At 38.7% G+C, this 17,968-nt stretch overlaps 1 pseudogene; it reads right to left on the bottom strand.

Annotated features, from left to right (window-relative positions):
- Nucleotides 1-15,989: 15,989 nt before the first annotated feature.
- Nucleotides 15,990-17,428, bottom strand: LOC100357481 (ubiquitin-associated protein 1 pseudogene; annotated as a pseudogene).
- Nucleotides 17,429-17,968: the final 540 nt, after the last annotated feature.

Below are 17,968 nucleotides of genomic sequence, written 5' to 3'. Positions count from 1 at the left end.
AATTTGAAGATGGAGACTTCAATACTGAAATGAAGCCCTAAACACAAGGTTCAAAGAAGATAAACATTACATTTACAGAGAACATGGCAGTAATTTAAAAGCACATGTTTCAATCAAATAAATACATTTGCCAAATTGTTAAATTTCCTTTGAATCATTTAACCCTTTGCAGGAAAACCATATGTCATGGATCCACTGACAATAGAAATAAATATATAAAAATATCTGTATTATTGACTAAATTGTTATTTGATTCTTTAAAATGTGGTTTATGGTATTTCAGGTTAATTTACTCAGGGAATCAAGAATAATACCATATGGACACCTTGCTGGATAGAACAGAAAGGCTTTCTTATTTCTTAATGCACCTAGATAAACACTACACTGGGTTACAAGTTATTTTACATTTTGAAATCCAAATTTCCAGAATTATTGAGAGATCTCAGACTGCTGTGCTGATTAAATGGGAGATCTGAACATTAGCATTTTTTTTTTTCTAAATTCCTAGGGCACTGCTCTACAAAGAAGAAAAGTTTTACAAATAATAAAACCAAGGGCATTAGGTGAGAATCTTCACCAAAAAAGTAGTGATGCTGAGTCACAAATCTGGGCCAGAAGGAGTGAGTGAAAACCAGCAGATTGAAATCACAGAGGGTAAATGGTCAAAGAAAGGCGAAAGAAAGGAAGACCTTTCTCTCTGTCTCTCTCTCTCACTGTCCACTCTGCCTGTCAAAAATAAATAAATAAATAAATAAATAAATAAATAAAAGAAAAAAAAAAGAAAGAAAGGCGAAAGGAGGGAACGAAAGGTAGAGGTTGGAGAAAGAGGGGTTATGGAGGAAATGGGCTTATGATTCTGAGTGAGAACATGATTACCATGTAAGTGTTAATAGCAATCCCTCCTCCAAAGTACTTTGGAGTGCCTATCCACATAGATTTCTCTTCTTTTTACATCATTCTCCCCAAACCTCCCTTTGTGTTTTTCTTACCCTACTCACTTTCTTAGGGGAGTTTTCCAAACTAGACTGAGTCTTTGGAAACTAGGAACGAATTTATAGAAGTGAGTGAGTTTGAGGGAAAGGTAAAATTCAGGGAAAAGCTTGACCTATAATACTAAAGAACTAAAAAAAGAAGGAAGAGAGAATTTTAACAACTTGAGTGGAGAAGAAGATTTTATTTATTGTGAGGCTTTATTTTGTTTTCTGTTTTGCTTTTTTTTTTTTCTTAGCAATTTTAAACATAGGCTTGTTGGAGTTCCTACTTGCAGAATATGACTAAAGCAGACTAGGGAGTACTAGGAGTTTCAGTAAGTGCTGTCCGTGGATTAAATTTTACACCATCCTTTTGTCCTCAGGAAATTTTAGCAAATTTTTTAAAATGACGTTATTGAATTATGTGTCTTGGTCCAAGAAAAGGCATGGCCACAAGGTTTTGGCTGTATTCAAATTGTATGCCTAATGTCAGCTCTGATACATGGAATGTAGTTGGATTTGGTTCCATTGGAAAACCAAGAAGGAGTGCACAATCATGAAGAACTTCTTTATTTGGACTATGAAATGAGTGTAAAAATAGACAAAAGATTTAGGCTACTATAATTTTACTTGTGAAGACCATGAGCCTTAATATAAAAAGAATTTAAAAATAGAGCATCTGGATTGCTTATGTCTTTTGACACATCTGGAGTAACTAGTGCCCTTTATCCCTGGTGTCAACACCTGAAATCTTAATGTTTCCAGGAAGACTTTAAGAAATATGAGTGGCATAGCCTATGTTCTCCCTGGAATTGGAACAAGATATTCATATGCCAGAGGAAGAACAAAGTTAATTATAGTAATTAATATGACTAGTGATGAGGTTTTGTATTTTAGCAGGTGCTCTTTAAATTTGCTTATATATCATGATTATTCATCTCCTTCATTTCAAAATTATCATCACTGAGTCATTTATAAATAATAGGAATTTACTTTTTACAGTTCCAGAGGCTGGGAAGTCTAAGGGTTTCTAAACTAGTGCATTCTTGCTATTTTCTCACATGGAAAAAGGGGTTGGGGGAGGCAAAACAGGCTCCCTTAAACACTGTTGTAAGAGCGTTTTTCCCATTCCCACTCCATTCCCATGAAGGCACAGCCTTCATGACCCACTATCACCACCTAATGGTTCTATCTCTTTATACTATTGCATAGGGAATACATTTTAACATGAATTTGGAAGAACACATATATTCAAACCATCATAACTACCAATCTTGGAGCTGTTGCCAAAGTGCACTAAATTTACATAAATCAATTTCCATCCCACATAATGGATGCTGCGTTTGCTACACAATTTTCCCCCACCTTTCTTTGCCTCCTTCTTGTCATTTTTACCATTGCTATTGAACATTCAAATACGCATTGAATGCTATTTTCATGTCACATTTGTTTTGACAAATATTTAAGGATTCTGTCTCCGTTGTTGCCTGTACAATAAAGAGCTATTACTTTTGCTTTAATATCCTACAGACCACTGCCCATTAGAAAGGCCATCTTTTCATGGGTTCCATCAATTAAGTTGGTACAAGCCTAGCAAAAAGGTGACTTGAGAACCTATTCAAAATACTTTAATCTTTTATCCCAAAGAGAAAATATAATTCCACCTTTCAGTTTTTAAGTTTCTTCATGACTGTTTCCTGGCTATCTCTCTAAGCTAGCCTTCTTTGTCAGAAGGGACTCAATTTCCATCCTTTCATCCTGTTCTTGGGACTTCTCATGTTCTCCCTTGCCTAGGTTTTTCTCTGCAAACCTCCACATTAGCTCTCTTGTTTTTGGTACCTCCTGTCCATCTTTAAGGTTTAAAGGAAACTTATCTCTCTGATAAGCTTTTCCAAATACCTGGGTTTGGACTAGGTATCCATAATGTGTGTTACCATATCATCTAGTATGTCTTTCATTATACATAAATGTTATGACACTTCATTGTAATTGTTGCCAATTGTTTGCCTCCCTATAGACTGTAAAAATCTACAATCATGTTCATTTCATTCATGACTGTATTCCAGTATCCTTGAGTAGTTCTTGGCTTCTAACATATGAACAAATGCAGTTTGACATCTGAAACAATGGAAGCTGAATGCTTTTTTTTTTTTTTTTGAGTAGGAAAAAAAAACAGTAAAACTAAAAAACTAAAGTGTTGAATGAAACTATAGTATATAAAAAATCCAGTTTTTTAGTGGTTAAGACACCCATGTCCCACATCAAAAGAATTCCTGGCTCTCCTGATGCTGGCTTGCTACCAATGCAACTCTCTGGAAAGCAGCAATAATGGCTCAAATCATTGGATTGTTGCCACCCCCATGAAAGGCCCAGATTGAGTTCCTGGATTCTGACTTCAGCTTAGCCAAGTTCTGGCTATTTGGGGGTATTCAGAGACTGAACCAGTGGGTGGTCAATCTCTCTCTCTCTCTCTCTCTCTCTCTCTCTCCCTATCTCTTTCTCTCTGTTTCTACACCTTACAAATAATTTTTATTTTTTAATCAAGTTTCAAACATTGTGTCTTAGTAGGAAGTATAGTCATGAGCAAAGTCCTACAATGAGGAAGAATGGGTCAGGATGTCTGCTACTCTTCCCCAGAACAAAATAGACCTTACAGTTCCAGGTAGGCTGGGTTACTGTCACACTCTGACTACAAATTCAAGCTTCATTGATTTGTTTATTTTGCTTTTACAGTTTTTTGTTCTTTAGTTACTTTAATTTAACTGAATTCTAGTTTCAAAACCTTATCAATTTTAGTTTTTATTGAAAGTCTCCTTTGACATAATTATCTTCTACCTCCCAGCCTTAAATTGCTGTCTAACTACTGATTTTATTATTGATGCTATTATTATCTGAAATTTGATCCTAAATTCCTCCAGGAAAAAAATAGTGTCTTGTTTATTTTTGGGTCCTCTCTCAAATTATCATGAGTGGTGTCTGGTACAAATCAATAAGCAAATAGTCTACTCAAACTGGTCAGTTTTTCTAGCATACAGCATCCCATTTGTCAGTAGGAATAGATATTTTACAAACAAAAAAATTCATTGATAAGGAGAAAACTTTTTTAAAATACCAATTATTTTCATATTAATTATTTGATGTGTTGATTTATTCTCTGAATTATTCCACCAGAATGTGCTATGGGTGAAAGTGTAGAAAAGCCAAAAGTATCTGAGACTCTAATTCAAATTTTTAGTTTAGATTGTGTAAGTTTTCTGACCATAAACAAGTCATATGACTATCCTGTGCTTCTGTTCTCTCATATATAAAATAAAAGGCTTGGATCAGAGAATTTCGGTGTTGCCACTAACTAGAGCAATTCTGTTACTCTTTCTGTGCTGTGCTAAGAGAAATTTTCACACCTTCTAGCAACACATACAGCAATTTTCTACCAAGAAACTCAATGTTTATCCCTGAATACTTTTTTTTTTAAAAAAAGGTCCATTAACTATAGAATACTTTCACTCAAATTGTTCGATGTGTTAAATGGGTATATTTATTATATCTCACAGATAATGGTAAATAATGGATGTGGGAAACATTGAGTGATATAAAAAACCACCATCAAAACAATGTATATATAAAAAAATCAGTCATGAAAACTCTAACATTATAGTGTATCTGTAATTTGAATTGAATTTTACTGTGCTGCTCTTATGAGTTCTACAAGAACATGCTGTGCTTAGCTAACCCCTGGGCACATATTCATAACAATTTAAAATGCAGGAGTTTTCAAGTGCCCCTTTCCAAAGTGGTTTGAAGGAAAAACTTACAGGAAGACAAGTCATAGCTAAATGCATCCTTGAAGATTAATTATCACTCAGATCTTTTCAGCTTTCAAATATACCATTGTATTAAGCATAAATTAACTACCTCAAGACTGCATAATGGACACTGGGAAGAGGACTTTCACCTTTATGTCTTTGGTTTGAATCTATCCCCAGCTGAAGATTGACTGAAAGTCATTATCCTTTGTCAACTGTTCAGTGACTTATGAAGTGAATTATTGGTCCTAGTTAAGTTCCTAGCATAGCAAAAAATGCCTTCACAATTGATGATCATCGGGAGCTGCTGGAACTTGAGAGAGGTTCAGAGTTTGAATTGATCTGGGAAATTGAATCAGCATCTCTCTCTGGTCCACCTTGCAAATGTTGAGGCTTAGTTTTGCCCTTCTCTAGAAGAGAACTGTTAAGTCTCTAGGTTTTCCGATTGAACATCTTTCATTAGCATAAAATGAAAGAGACAGTACGTGGCTTTTTGTCTAGCTAGCAGAGCGTGATTATCCCCAATTTCTTTTTTCACAGAGAGATATCTGGTCGTTTTGCCATCTCCAAGAAATGCTTTTTATGTCCTTTTTTGTTAATTTTAAATTTCACAGAGTGCAGAAAAGCATTTCTAACCTTTTCCATCACTATGTCTCTATAGGAGCAAGAGTATATTGATATGAGATTGTTATTTATAAAAGTATATTTATTGAATAGGCAGAGATACCAAGAGACAGAAAAAGATCTCCCATCTGCTGGTTCACTCCTCAATGTCTGCAATAGCTGGTGCTAGGACAGGCCAAAGCCAGGAGCTAAGAACTCAGTGCATGTCTCCCACATGGGTGGTAAGGGACCCAATTATTTGCAATATCATCTCTTCCATCTAAGGTACACATTAGCAGGAGCTAGAATCAGGACACAAAGCTAAGACTTGAGCCCAGTCACTCCAGGGTGGGATATGGGTGTCCTAATCATTGAACCAAACACCTCTATGGAAATAATGTGGTATAGCAGAAAGTATTATCCCATCAAAGAATTTGTTGCCTGAGAATTTAGTTCCTGCTCCACATCTGTCAAACAGTGAACAGAGTTCAAGGCCTCAGTTTCTCCACATTTAAAATAAAATACTAGATTTCCCAAAGCCTTTTTGAGTTAATTGGATTCTAGGACTGACAAGTTTTTCATTGCCCAAAGGCCATCTGCAGTCTTGGGACTGTCTAGAAACCAGGTTTCTCTGCTATAAAGACTTCATTAGTTTAATGTGTGACTGATAAACAGAAGTTAGCTTAATTTGGAAGTCACAAGTGGGGGAACATACAAAATTTCACACTCAATAACTAGCTTCAGTTACTAATAGTGACAGTAGAGAATAAGCAAATAAAAATTAGAATTAGAGTTTAACTGGGTAAGAAAAGCCTCATACAGCACATCAGGAGGAAGAGAATCTAGTACAGGAATGGAAGAATCTGTGAAGGCAAAGGCCAAGTGAAGAAATGGCCATTGAGTTGGGAAAAGTCAGACGACAGCAATTTGTGTCTGGGAATTCAGAACTCTCCTTCCCCTCCCCTCCCTTCACCATGTTCTTGTCCCCTCCCAATTACAAATAATTTACTTAAGAACCTAAGAGATGTCCTTCAGTCTTTTCCTGTCCTATGACAGTCAGCATATACATTCTACACTCAGGTTCAGTAGGAATAATTGAATCTCCATTTTACTCTGTCACTATGGCCATTGTTTTTGCTTGGACAGCTACCATCTTTTCCTGATTTACAGGGAAAGCTTCCTTTCTCCCTGGTTCTGATTAGTTCTTTTCCCATCTTGAATCCTTTCTCCACACAGTAATATAGAGGATCTTTATAAAAATGTAAGTTAGGAAACATACTTTCCTCCTTAAAACCTTCTGTATCTTCTCATTTTATTAAGAAAAATCCAAATTAGTTATCATCACCTATGATCCCTGCTCTGAACTTACAGAAACCTCCAATATTGTCTATGTCAATAAAATAGAAAGAATAATGACCCCGCCTCCTGACTGTCCTCTAACTTCCCAAACATGTGAATACGTTACCTTACATGGAAAAGAGGGCTTTGCCAATGTAACAAGGATCTTGAGATGGAGTTTCTTTAATTATCTGGGTAGGCTCAACACAATCACAGGGGTCCTTAGAAAACGAGGTAGAGGGTCCACCTGCAAAGCAAGCAGCCTATAAGATGAAAAAGGCAGGGAGATGTCTTCTCTAGTGCTTCCAAAAGGAAAGAAGCTCTGAAGAATCCTTGAGTTTAGCTCAATGAAACTCATCTCAGACTTTTGACCTTTGACCTATAACATATTATTTTTAGGCCATTAAATTTGTGAAAAGTTAACAGCAGCAATAGGAAGTCAATCTACACACTATGCCCTACTTGTTTGTTCTTTCAGTTTTTTGAAGACACTGTGATCTGCATCTCCTCTCAGTCTTTGTACAGTCGGTTTGTCTGAGCTTACATGCTATTAACCATAGTTGTAGGGCTAGTTCTATTTGTTCCTTTTTATGTCAGCTTAAATGACTTTTCCTGAGGAGGTCTTCATTAACTTCTTTCATTCTCTTTAGAGCTGCTTGTTTTCGTTTTAATAAAATATGTCAGTCTTCCAGTGTTTTGTTTTCTAGGTACTGCTTAGATTTTTGTTTTGTACTTTGTGTGTGTGTGTTTTAAGTTTTTCTTGATTATTACATTCTATAGAGCTAAGATCCTGACATAAGAAACTTAAAGTATTATGTTTAGCATCATATGTTAGAAGTTCTAAATAAATATTTGATGCCTTCTTGAGAGATAGAATGAATGATTTAGGAGATGGCAGCATATAAGTGGTAGAATCTAGGTCTTGGAAAGGAAACATAAGAAATGCTAGCCAGGGATCTTCAGCTATCGGTGGGCTCTAGTCTTGGCTTTTGAATCACCTTGGAGATTAGGGCAAGCCCTGGAGTGATGTGAGCTGTCAGGGAAGAAGTTCAATCCAGTGAACTCAGTAAACCTAAGTGGGGTTGATCAACAAAAGTGTTTCAGGGGGCTTGAAGTTCTGATGTTTGAATACTAAGTCTTGGCCAGGTGGGGCACAGAGACCACACAGGAACTCAGAAAATAGACCAAGGTATCATTCTCAGCATTAGGCAAGTATGAATAAAAGTAGGAAATGGGGGCCAGCGCCACGGCTCATAGGCTAATCCTCTGCCTGTGGAGCCGGTACCCCAGATTCTAGTCCCGGTTAGGGTGCTGGGTTCTGTCCCAGTTGCTCCTCTTCCAATCCAGCTCTATGCTGTGGCCCTGGAGGGCAGTGGAGGATGGCCCAAGTGCTTGGGCCCTGCACCCACATGGAGACCAAGAGGAAGCACCTGGCTCCTGGCTTCGGATCGGCGCAGCGTGCCGGCTGTAGCGGCCATTTGGGGTGTGAACCAATGGAAAGAAGACCTTGCTCTCTGTCTCTGTCTCTGTCTCTCTCTCTCTCACTGTCTAACTCGGCATGTCCAAAAAAAAGTGTTAAAAAAAAAAAGTAGGAAATGGGGCAGGGACCATTACTCTGTTGTCTAACTTTGAATCCCTACAGTGTAATTTAAAGCCATAAACTTACAAACTACTTAATATAAGAAGGTAAGACAAATATGAAAGTTGAATAGTTGATTGCTATGTAATTAATTAGTGACTATAATTCCTGATGGATTAAACACTTGACTTCTTTCTTCCCGGACTTCCCTTTTGTAAATCATAGCAAATGATGGAGTTGATACTGCTCCCAACCTAGTCAGGGGAGGCTTTGTATGATTAACTCTAAGAAACTAACTTTAAGCGACTATTCAGTTCTGTAATTTCTCTGTCCCCTGATCTCTCTATTTCTCTGTCCCCTGATCTCTCTATTGATATCAGTTGAATCAGTTTCCCTGGTTATTTAAATGCTATTTGCTCTAAAAGAGAAATAGCAAGCCTTTATACCACAAGTGTATTAGTTTCCTAGGGTTGTCATAACAAAGGACTACAAATTGAGTTGCCGGAAACAACAAAATTTTATTTTCTTACAATATTAGGTGGCTGGATGTCTGAAATTAAGATGTTACCAAGGTTATGCTACCTCTGCAGGACCTAAGAAAGAATCCTCTTTCCCCCTCCTAGTATCTGGTGGTTGTCAGCAACCTTTGCGATTACTATACTTATAGCTGTATCATTTGTTTCTGCTTCTGCCTTCACTTGGCCTTCTCCCATGTGCTTTTCTGTTCCTAAATTTACTTCTTAAAACATACTAGGTTTAGAGTCTCCTCTAATCTAGTATGATCTCATTTGAACTTGATTACATTTGCAAAGGACCTATTTCCAAATAAGGTCACAATCACAGGTTCTAACTACATATGAATTTTGGGAAGAAATTATTCAAACCAGTGCACACAAAGAAAAGTACTATTTTATCTCCAAATTGAGGACCTGTTGAAGAAGGCCTGGGAAATTTTTCACAGTGAGTAGTTCTGTACAATATATACTGCTTCACAAGGGACTATGCCTTAATTATCTTTGTATCATCCATTAAAAATAATTTTATACATAGTAGATACTTGTTGAATAATGAAACTGCAGACTCAAGTAAATGGAACCAAATAATGATCCCCTTGGCTGCCCACCTACACAGCCCTGTACCCTGACAGACGCAGCTTTGTATAGACTGGGATCAATGTGGGAAGTGCTTTAATTTAGTTGTTTTGGTCTTCTGGGATTGTTAAAATAAGTTTCCGATATGGCTGTCACCTGGTTTATATGTTCATGTCTCCTTCTGATACTTGAATTCTGAGGCAGTGCTTGGAGAAACCAAGCGTATAAGATGAAGGACTTTCTATTTAACCACATAACTGAAATACTGGTCTTTAAATGAACTTGTTAAAGATAATATTTGCATAGTTACTCTACATAAAATAAGAGATGGCTGACACAAATAGCCATTCTTTAATTTATACTTAACTATTTTATAAAATTCAACTGTCTTGTCTTATGTTTTATATATATATATGTTTTAAAAGATTTATTTATTTATTTCAAGGGGAAAATGAGAAAGAAAGAGATAAATTCAATTGATTTGGTTAAAAAACCTATATAGTGCAAATATAAACTAATGAGCTTGTATAAAGATAAGACAAGTTAATAATGTGTTGAATTTGCATAGTATTTTCTAATTATCTCACTGGATCACTACAAGGTAAATAAGACATGCGGTATTCTCTTTACTTTAGTAAAAAATGAGACTGAGGCTCAGGGAGGCCCAATGGTAATATAAAAACAACAAGGAAAGCAAGAGAGTGGCAGGGCTTCCTGTCCTCATGTTCTGAGTCCCTGTTTTTCTTCAAGAACACATCCCTTTTCTTATTTTCTGCAGTTTCTCAGTGCTTAAATGATAAAGTTATTTCCACAATGTATATTTGACTTGAATAAGTTATAGCTCACATCTCCATTTAACTTGGTCATACTATGGGTTTTGTTCAGGGAGTATTAGAATTTTAATGTTCAATTAGTTTCAACGATTTTTTTAGTCTCTTTTTTATCAAATTTCAAATTAAAACATACAATGAAATAACAGGAAAGTAACATGTATTTGGGAAAAGAATACCAGACCCCCAGTCTGACAGCCTAGCTTTAAGTTCTGTGTGATGTGAGATGATCTGCTGCACAACCAGGGACTGCAAGTGTACTGAGCCAATGTGGGTTTGTGTATCTGCCAATTTTGTGACATTTCAGCATCTGGATATGAATAAGAGGGAAAATTCTGGCATGAGGAATTTGGAAACAAATTGGTCATTCTGGATGCATTGCTCATTAGACTTTGCCCAGCACATGAATGACTTTAGGTCTATTGATATTTGCTGTGACACTTAGATGTTGAGCACAGTATTGATTCTGTATGTCAAGCCCTGTGCTTAGATGCCATTTCTACGTGATGAGCAGATTGCCACAGAATGCTAATTGAACCTTTTAAGACAACACACACACACACACACACACACACTCCTGTGCACACAGTGCCAACAAACAGCAATTTAAGTGCATGTTTCATCAGAGCCCATCCCCAACCTTAGCCAGAGGAAAACAGCAATGTGTTAAAGTTTTACTGAATAGTTTGAGGTTAGCATGGGGAGAAATATTTTCAAAAGAATTATTTTCCACCAAAATGCATAATTTATTTCCATAATAGAAGGTTACATAGTTCAAAATAGTACCAGATCAGGAACAATCATGAAATAGAATACAAACCTAAGATAGGATAAATACCAATCATTTGCTTATTCCTTGAAGGAAATCAAATTAATTCAATCAAATTTAAGTGAGCAAGTTAATAGAGAGGTAAAGAACAAAGTGTAGAAGAAATTTCTGTTTTTCCAAAGCACCTATAAAAAAGTCATCAGACATAATTTCAAATAGTTGAAAGTCTATTTATTGGTAATTTTTTAAAAAGCATGTAAGTTGATTAACGTTAGTCCAAAGTATTATAATAATCATCCTATAAGTGATAACTTGACATCTTAAAATTATGGGCCAAACTAATATCCAAATTCACTTATATCCATACCATTCAGTGTTTTCACAGGTACAGGAAAATCATAATAAAAATTCTCCAACCACAAACCCAACATCCATGTTTTGCTTCCTGCCCAACAAAACATGTCCTAATGTAACAACTTCATACCACTGTAGTAATAAAAATTCTCAAGCTTTTCTCTTGTTCTCTTTGTCCTCTGAATAACCCTGGTGCTCCTCTATGTGGGAGTGCATAGTGTGGCATGCCCCCTCATCTTGCAAGCTCTACAAATCAACTCTTCTTTCAGTGGCATTGATCTGGTGGCACCTACAAATTAAATCCAAAATACATTTAAACACATTTTTATTTAATGTTAGAGGATGGCCTTGTGGCATAATGGGTTAAGCCACCTTTTGAAATGCCAGCATCCCAAATGGGCTCTGCTTCAGGTCCCAGCTGTACCACTTCCAATCCAGTTCTCTGCTAATGCACTTGGAAAAGCAACAGAGTATGACCCACATGCTTAGGCCCCTACAACCATGTTAGAGACCCAGAAGAAGCTACTGGCTCCTGGCTTTGGCCTGGCCCAGTCCTGGTCTATGTGGCCATTTGAGGAGGGAAACAGTAGATGGAAGATCTCTCTCTCTCTTCCTCTCTTTCTTTATCTGTAACACTGCCTTTCAAATAAATAATAAAATACATCTTAAAAAATTAAAATTTTAGTTTTAAAGAATTCAATGAGAACTCTTTTTTCTTTTTATAGATATATATCAAGTCATTTTAATCACATAGGACTAAAAAATTAATGTTATTTATTTGAAAGGGAGAAGGAGAGAGAGAGCTAAGACACCTGCTGGTTCACTACCCAAATATCTGCAATAGCAGGGCTTGGGCCACACTGAAGCCAGGAGCTAGAAACTCCATCCAAGTCTTCCTTATGAATGGCAGCGACCCAAGTACTTAGGCATTAGCAGGGTGTGCCTTGGGAGGCAACTGGATCTGAAGCAGAAATGGGATGTCAACCCTGGCACTCTGATACAGGATGCTGCTGTCCCAAGTGTCAGCTTAACCATTGTGCCACAACCCACACCCCTTGAGTTTTAATTGGCAAGATAATCCTTAACTGATACTCATTTGAAAAATACTAGGTACTTTTATCAAACAATGAGAAATAGCTGATTAAAGCTGGAATAGTATAGTGTATGATTTAAAAATTAACTGCAAATTTCTGTCAGTTTACAGATCGTGTAAGAGACCTGAGTCCTACTCTCCTTAGATTCTGACGTGACAATCAGCATCAGAAGAATCTACATAAAATAAATGAATTTTTCTTTTAGTACCACCCTTTACTGTATTGCAGGCTGACTGACCCATGTTTTTCCTAAACATGGAATTATTAAAAGGCCTTAGGTTTTTTGGAAGTACAGCATGTTGGCTTATGATTGTACATAAATAATATGACATACAATTAAAAAAATCACACCAGCAAGATTACTATCTCTCTTAGTATAAGGTCTTTTGCTATAAACTCCAGTTTGAAATTTCCAAGTTTTGAAAGCTAAGGCTACCCTATTCATAATCTTCAATGGGTTTGATGGGAAAAAGAACAACACAGACATTGTACGGGAGAAAAACACCCCCCTTTTTATGGTAGTGGAGCTTCATCTAGGATGGTTGTGTGAATGAGTTCCACCACTGTGACACCAAATTTACTCTTCAAAATAATAACTCACAAATCTGAAGCTGATATTGAGTGTTAAAGGTGTCCTTTCGTGTTCTCTCGTGAAGATGAGGATTAACTGTGGCTTGCCAAGCATTTACAGGATAATCTTGTTTTTTAACTTCAAAAAGCACATTAAATGTGATAAAGTCAGATAGTACAGCAATGTTATCTCCTCTGGTGCATGCTGTAGCTGATGCGCTGATGCTGTCAGGGCATTTGAGCAGGTCACACTATCAGAAAAAAGGTAGAGTTTAAAGGCTCTATTGGAGACTGTCAAGTGTGATCCAGTGTAGAGTCTGATCCTGTGGAACATAGGAGATAGTCTGGAAGTTGTCAAGCAGCCTGAAGAGCTCCCTGGATTCTCACTTGTGTCCAGGCTTAAGAGGTCCACAAGACAGTTCTCTAGTCCAGCATCATCATAAAGATGCCAATAACACGGTCATCACAGTAAGGCATTTCCTTCCTTTTTAATGGCCTGGGGATCCTATTAAATGAATCTACAAATAGCTATTTTCCAAAACAATGGCTTGTTTTCATGAATTTTGTTGGTTTTTGAAAAATTTAATTTGTGTATAGCTCGATGTCTGAGTTCTGAATCAGAGAAAATGGAAACCTTCCCTCTCAGTTTTTTCATCACTCTCTGTGGTGGGTACAAGTCCAAGTTTCTGAATTCAGTTGCTAAGAGATATTGCTTGTCAATAGGAGACAATAAATGTTTTTGGATATATATATATATATATGTTTATCTTGATTTTAACTTTACATGATGCATGCATGTATCAAGACATCTCACGATAACTCAGATATGCATACAGTTTGTATATATCTGTTAAAATTTTAAAACGAAAAATGATTTCTTTTATTGAATAATTTCAAACTCAAAACTCTAACTTTCTGAGGTTAGTAGGAAATTTCACTCAGGTCATTTGAGGTTTATACCACATAATCTTGACAAAGATTATACGAAGTTTCCATGTCTCCTCCAGGGAGGCACATTTCTCTTGAGTCTTCATGTCCATGCTGTTCACTGTGGAGATGATTGCTGGCTTAATTTCCATGGATCTGGAAATCCTGAACCATCATGATACTATGCATTGAAATAGATCTGAGCATCTGTGTTGAGGTCAAGGATTTGCTCTACTCTGCTCACCAGAGTTTCAAAGTCCTTCCTTATCCCCCCAAGTTACTGCCAAGAAGAGGAAGGAGTATCCTGCCTCACTAGGCACCCAGGGTCATTGATTCTTAATTCTCCTGAGAAAGCAACCTTTCCCTCCTTAAACACAGCTTTATCCATCACCAAAGCAAAGGCTTTCAAGACCCAAGAAGTAAATTAATTAAATTGGCAAGTGTGGAATATCCATACACCTTAGAGAGGCACTCTGTCTTAGACAAGGTATCATAGACAATGTGTGCCTAGTGTTGCCAGGTAGCTGATTTTTTTTTTTTTTTTGGACAGGCAGAGTTAGAGAGTGAGAGAGAGACAGACAGAGAGAAAGGCCTTCTTTCTGTTGCTTCACCCCCCAAACGGCCGCTACGGCCGGTGTGCTGTGCTGCGCTGATCCAAAGCCAGGAGCCAAGTGATTCCTCCTGGTCTCCCATGCAGGTGCAGGGCCCAAGCACTTGGGCCATCCTCCACTGCCTTCCCGGGCCACAGCAGAGAGCTGGACTGGAAGAGGAGCCACCAGGACAGAATCCAGCACCCCAACTGAGACTAGAACCCAGGGGTGTCGGCGCCGCAGGCAGAGGATTAGCCTAGTGAGCTGCAGCACCAGCTGCTGATGTCTTAAATACCTGTCAAGAACAGAGCTTTTTCATGGGAAATATATCAAGTTCAGTTTATAAACAATATTGTCTTATAAGACCATTTATGGACTGTCAGATCTCCAGTGATCTTTCAGAGGACACTTGAGGTTATCTTTTCAAGGAGCACAGAGTGTCTTTCTGAAATGAATGTGGGGGGAAAAGTATTTTCTTTTTCTTTTTTTTTATTTGTACTCTCTGAAAAATCAAATGTTAGCAAGTTATTTTAGATTCATTAATACTATATTCTTTGTATTTAGATTTTTAGAGATGTTCAACATGATACAAAGCAAATCAGAGACTGATTTTTATAGTTAGGTATTCTTATTGTGTCCTTCTAAAGTAGTATACTGCAGGCAGAGAGGCTGTTCAAGGAGAACAGAAGTGCAGTTAGTGCTGCAAGACTAAACCATGGCCTGTTTTCTCAAGTACTGAATGGGCTAAGAACTGGCCAAGGATTAAACTAAAACTATGTCTTAGAGCAGGGTCTCTAAAGCCATGGGCAGCCGCGATTGTGGCCCAAACCACAGCAGAAGAAACAGGCTGGGGCAGGGAATCGTGGTGACTGCCCAGCAACTGCCTAGAAGATGATACAAATTCAGGATCCTCCGGAGAATGAGCATTCTTCGCACCTCAGACATTGCAGAACCGATGTAACTCTAAGAGGGTTTGTTGGGTGGGTGGGGTGGGGGAGTGGCGAGGAATAAATCCCTGGAAGAACCTTTCACTTGCATTCAACTTGGATTAGAGTTCAGTCCACTAGTGTGGGAAGAGGGGGGAGGTGTTTAGCCCCAAAGCAGCACTGAGTTTGGCCCTCTCACTCCTTCTACCTGACTCATGTTGGCAGCTAGGCCAGGGCTAAAGATCTAAGGACCCCAGAAAAAACTAAGGTAGATTTTCTGGAAAGCCATGGAGGGAAGAACACTTCTCAAAACACAAATTCATTTTCCACAGAAGGAGTCAGGCACTCATATGCCCAAATCTTCTCCTCTTTCTCCCCAATTCTGGCCCTAGGCTCATGGAGACTGTTGAGCACCGTCTCCACACCTGACCTTCTAAGCACTAAAGAAAATCCAGAAGTTTGCTCCTTCACCTTTCCTCCAGGAGGGCTCCACAGGGCTTCCTGGGGGTGCTATTCTGTGGCAGAGGCTACGCAGGGCCTGGTGTTAGCTGGCTCCTGCCTGGGCCATGAGGTCTTCCAAACCATTGTCCTGGTCATTGTTGTATAACACCAAAGCTTCAGTTCAAAGCCTGCTTCCTTAAAATGCTCATTAACTAAAGAAACTCCCCCATCTTTTCTTCTGAACACTGGTTCATTTCCAAAGTCACTTCCATGAACAGATGGTCAAAGCCCTTCTCACAAAGCTGTCCATGTGCAAACAGTTGAGAATCTGCTCAATATTCTCTTCTTTCTTCTACATGGCTCTCAGGACACACTTGTATAAGTAGCCAATGTTGACTAATGTCTCCATACAATGCCACTCACTGAGGGACAAAGTCTACAGTTCAGAATAAGCCTGGAGACAGCTGGGCCTGTTGGATACTTGTAGCAGATATTGAGAAATTAGGAGGAGCGACCTTGGAGCCTGTAGGTGGAGGTAATGATTCTTCTGTGCACATAGACAAAACAGAGAGAAAGCATCTGGGAAGGTGTGAGAATAGGCACCTCTGTGCCACTGTCCAAGTTCAAAGCTAAACTCCAAGAGTATGATGCCTATTGAGCTCCCTGGCATTGCTTTGTTTGGAAGGTTTTGTGGAATTCAGGAATGCACCACTACAGAGGCAGGATGTGCTATGGGAAGTTCCCACCAGTTTGGCCATCTCTGACTGCTGTCATCACGGTGAAGTTTGGGAAGGACAGAGATTTGATATTATTTACTTCAGGAATGGAGGGGAGGGACATGTTGGAAGACAGTGGCATCTTTTCAAAGTTGCTCAACTGTGGTAAGGTTATAAAGCCATTGGGTTTAGGAAGAGGTTTGAAATCAAGGGTCACTTGCTTCAGGAATGCCAGGCCCTCCTCATCTTGTTATCCAGACCCAGAGCCTCTTCTGGGCAAGTTACTGTCCACAACAGAGCCCTAATGGGCCCAGTGATTCTTACCAGAATGTCTCTTTATCTCTTCCTTCTCATCAATGGCTTTTTAACTTCAGATTATCAAATGGGTCCACTTCACACTCAAAGTCAGCAGAACTGAAATCTGTCTTTGGGGGACAGGGGGCTGAGAACGTTCTGTTTAGTGGTAAGCTGGCAAGGATGGGGTTAATAGGAGGTGGCATTGTGGCTGTACTTTGAGTCTTGGAGAAACTCTTGTTGTTATTGGCCTCTGGGCCATTCTTAGAAGTCACTTTCATTTCTGCTTCCTCAGCCTTGCTCTCTGTTTCCCTCTGGATATTTTAGATTTTCTTAAGGTCTTAGAGCTGGTGGTTTTTTCCAAGAAGTCTTACTGTACTTCTCTGACAACCTGCAAGCAGTCAGGCAAAGAGAAGCCAATAGGTAGAACAATTTTAGCTGGTGTTTTGAATTTGTCTCCGATTTTAAATGGGACATCATCAAGGTAATACATAGTCTCATGAATATCTGCACCCACATCTTAGGAAGTCATTTAGAACCTGAACAGCACTGCTGCTGCTGTCCCAGAAGCTAAAAGCTGGCACTTTTGGCCACCCAAACTTGGTTCCCACTGAGCTCCATTCTCCCCCAGGGAAAGTAAATGCCTGCACTCCCAACTCTGCCTACTCTGGGCCAGGCCATTACCGTAGCCACTGCCAGTACCCCAGTCGCCATGTTGAAGTCCTACTTGCCTCCTCTGGGGGAGAAGTATCTTACCAACAGATTCTGCCTTCCTCCCAGGGACAGAAGTCCTTAACTATAGATCCACCTCTCATACCTCTCAAGGTCCCTGATCTTAAAACTTGTGTGGAGGAACATACAGAGGAAATACAAGGAAAAGAACTCCGATAGTAGATATGCATCCTGCCACACTCTTTTTTTTTAATTTTTTTTTTTTTTTTTGGACAGGCAGAGTGGACAGTGAGAGAGAGAGACAGAGAGAAAGTTCTTCCTTTTCTGTTGGTTCACCCAACAATGGCCGCTGTGGCCAGCGCGCTACGCTGATCCGAAGCCAAGAGCCAGGTGCTTCCTC

The sequence above is a fragment of the Oryctolagus cuniculus genome, chromosome 10, assembly GCF_051225735.1.
Source record: "Oryctolagus cuniculus isolate XC-2025 breed Fujian yellow rabbit chromosome 10, ASM5122573v1, whole genome shotgun sequence".
Classification (NCBI taxonomy): domain Eukaryota; kingdom Metazoa; phylum Chordata; class Mammalia; order Lagomorpha; family Leporidae; genus Oryctolagus; species Oryctolagus cuniculus.
This window is presented reverse-complemented; position numbering and strand designations above follow the sequence as displayed.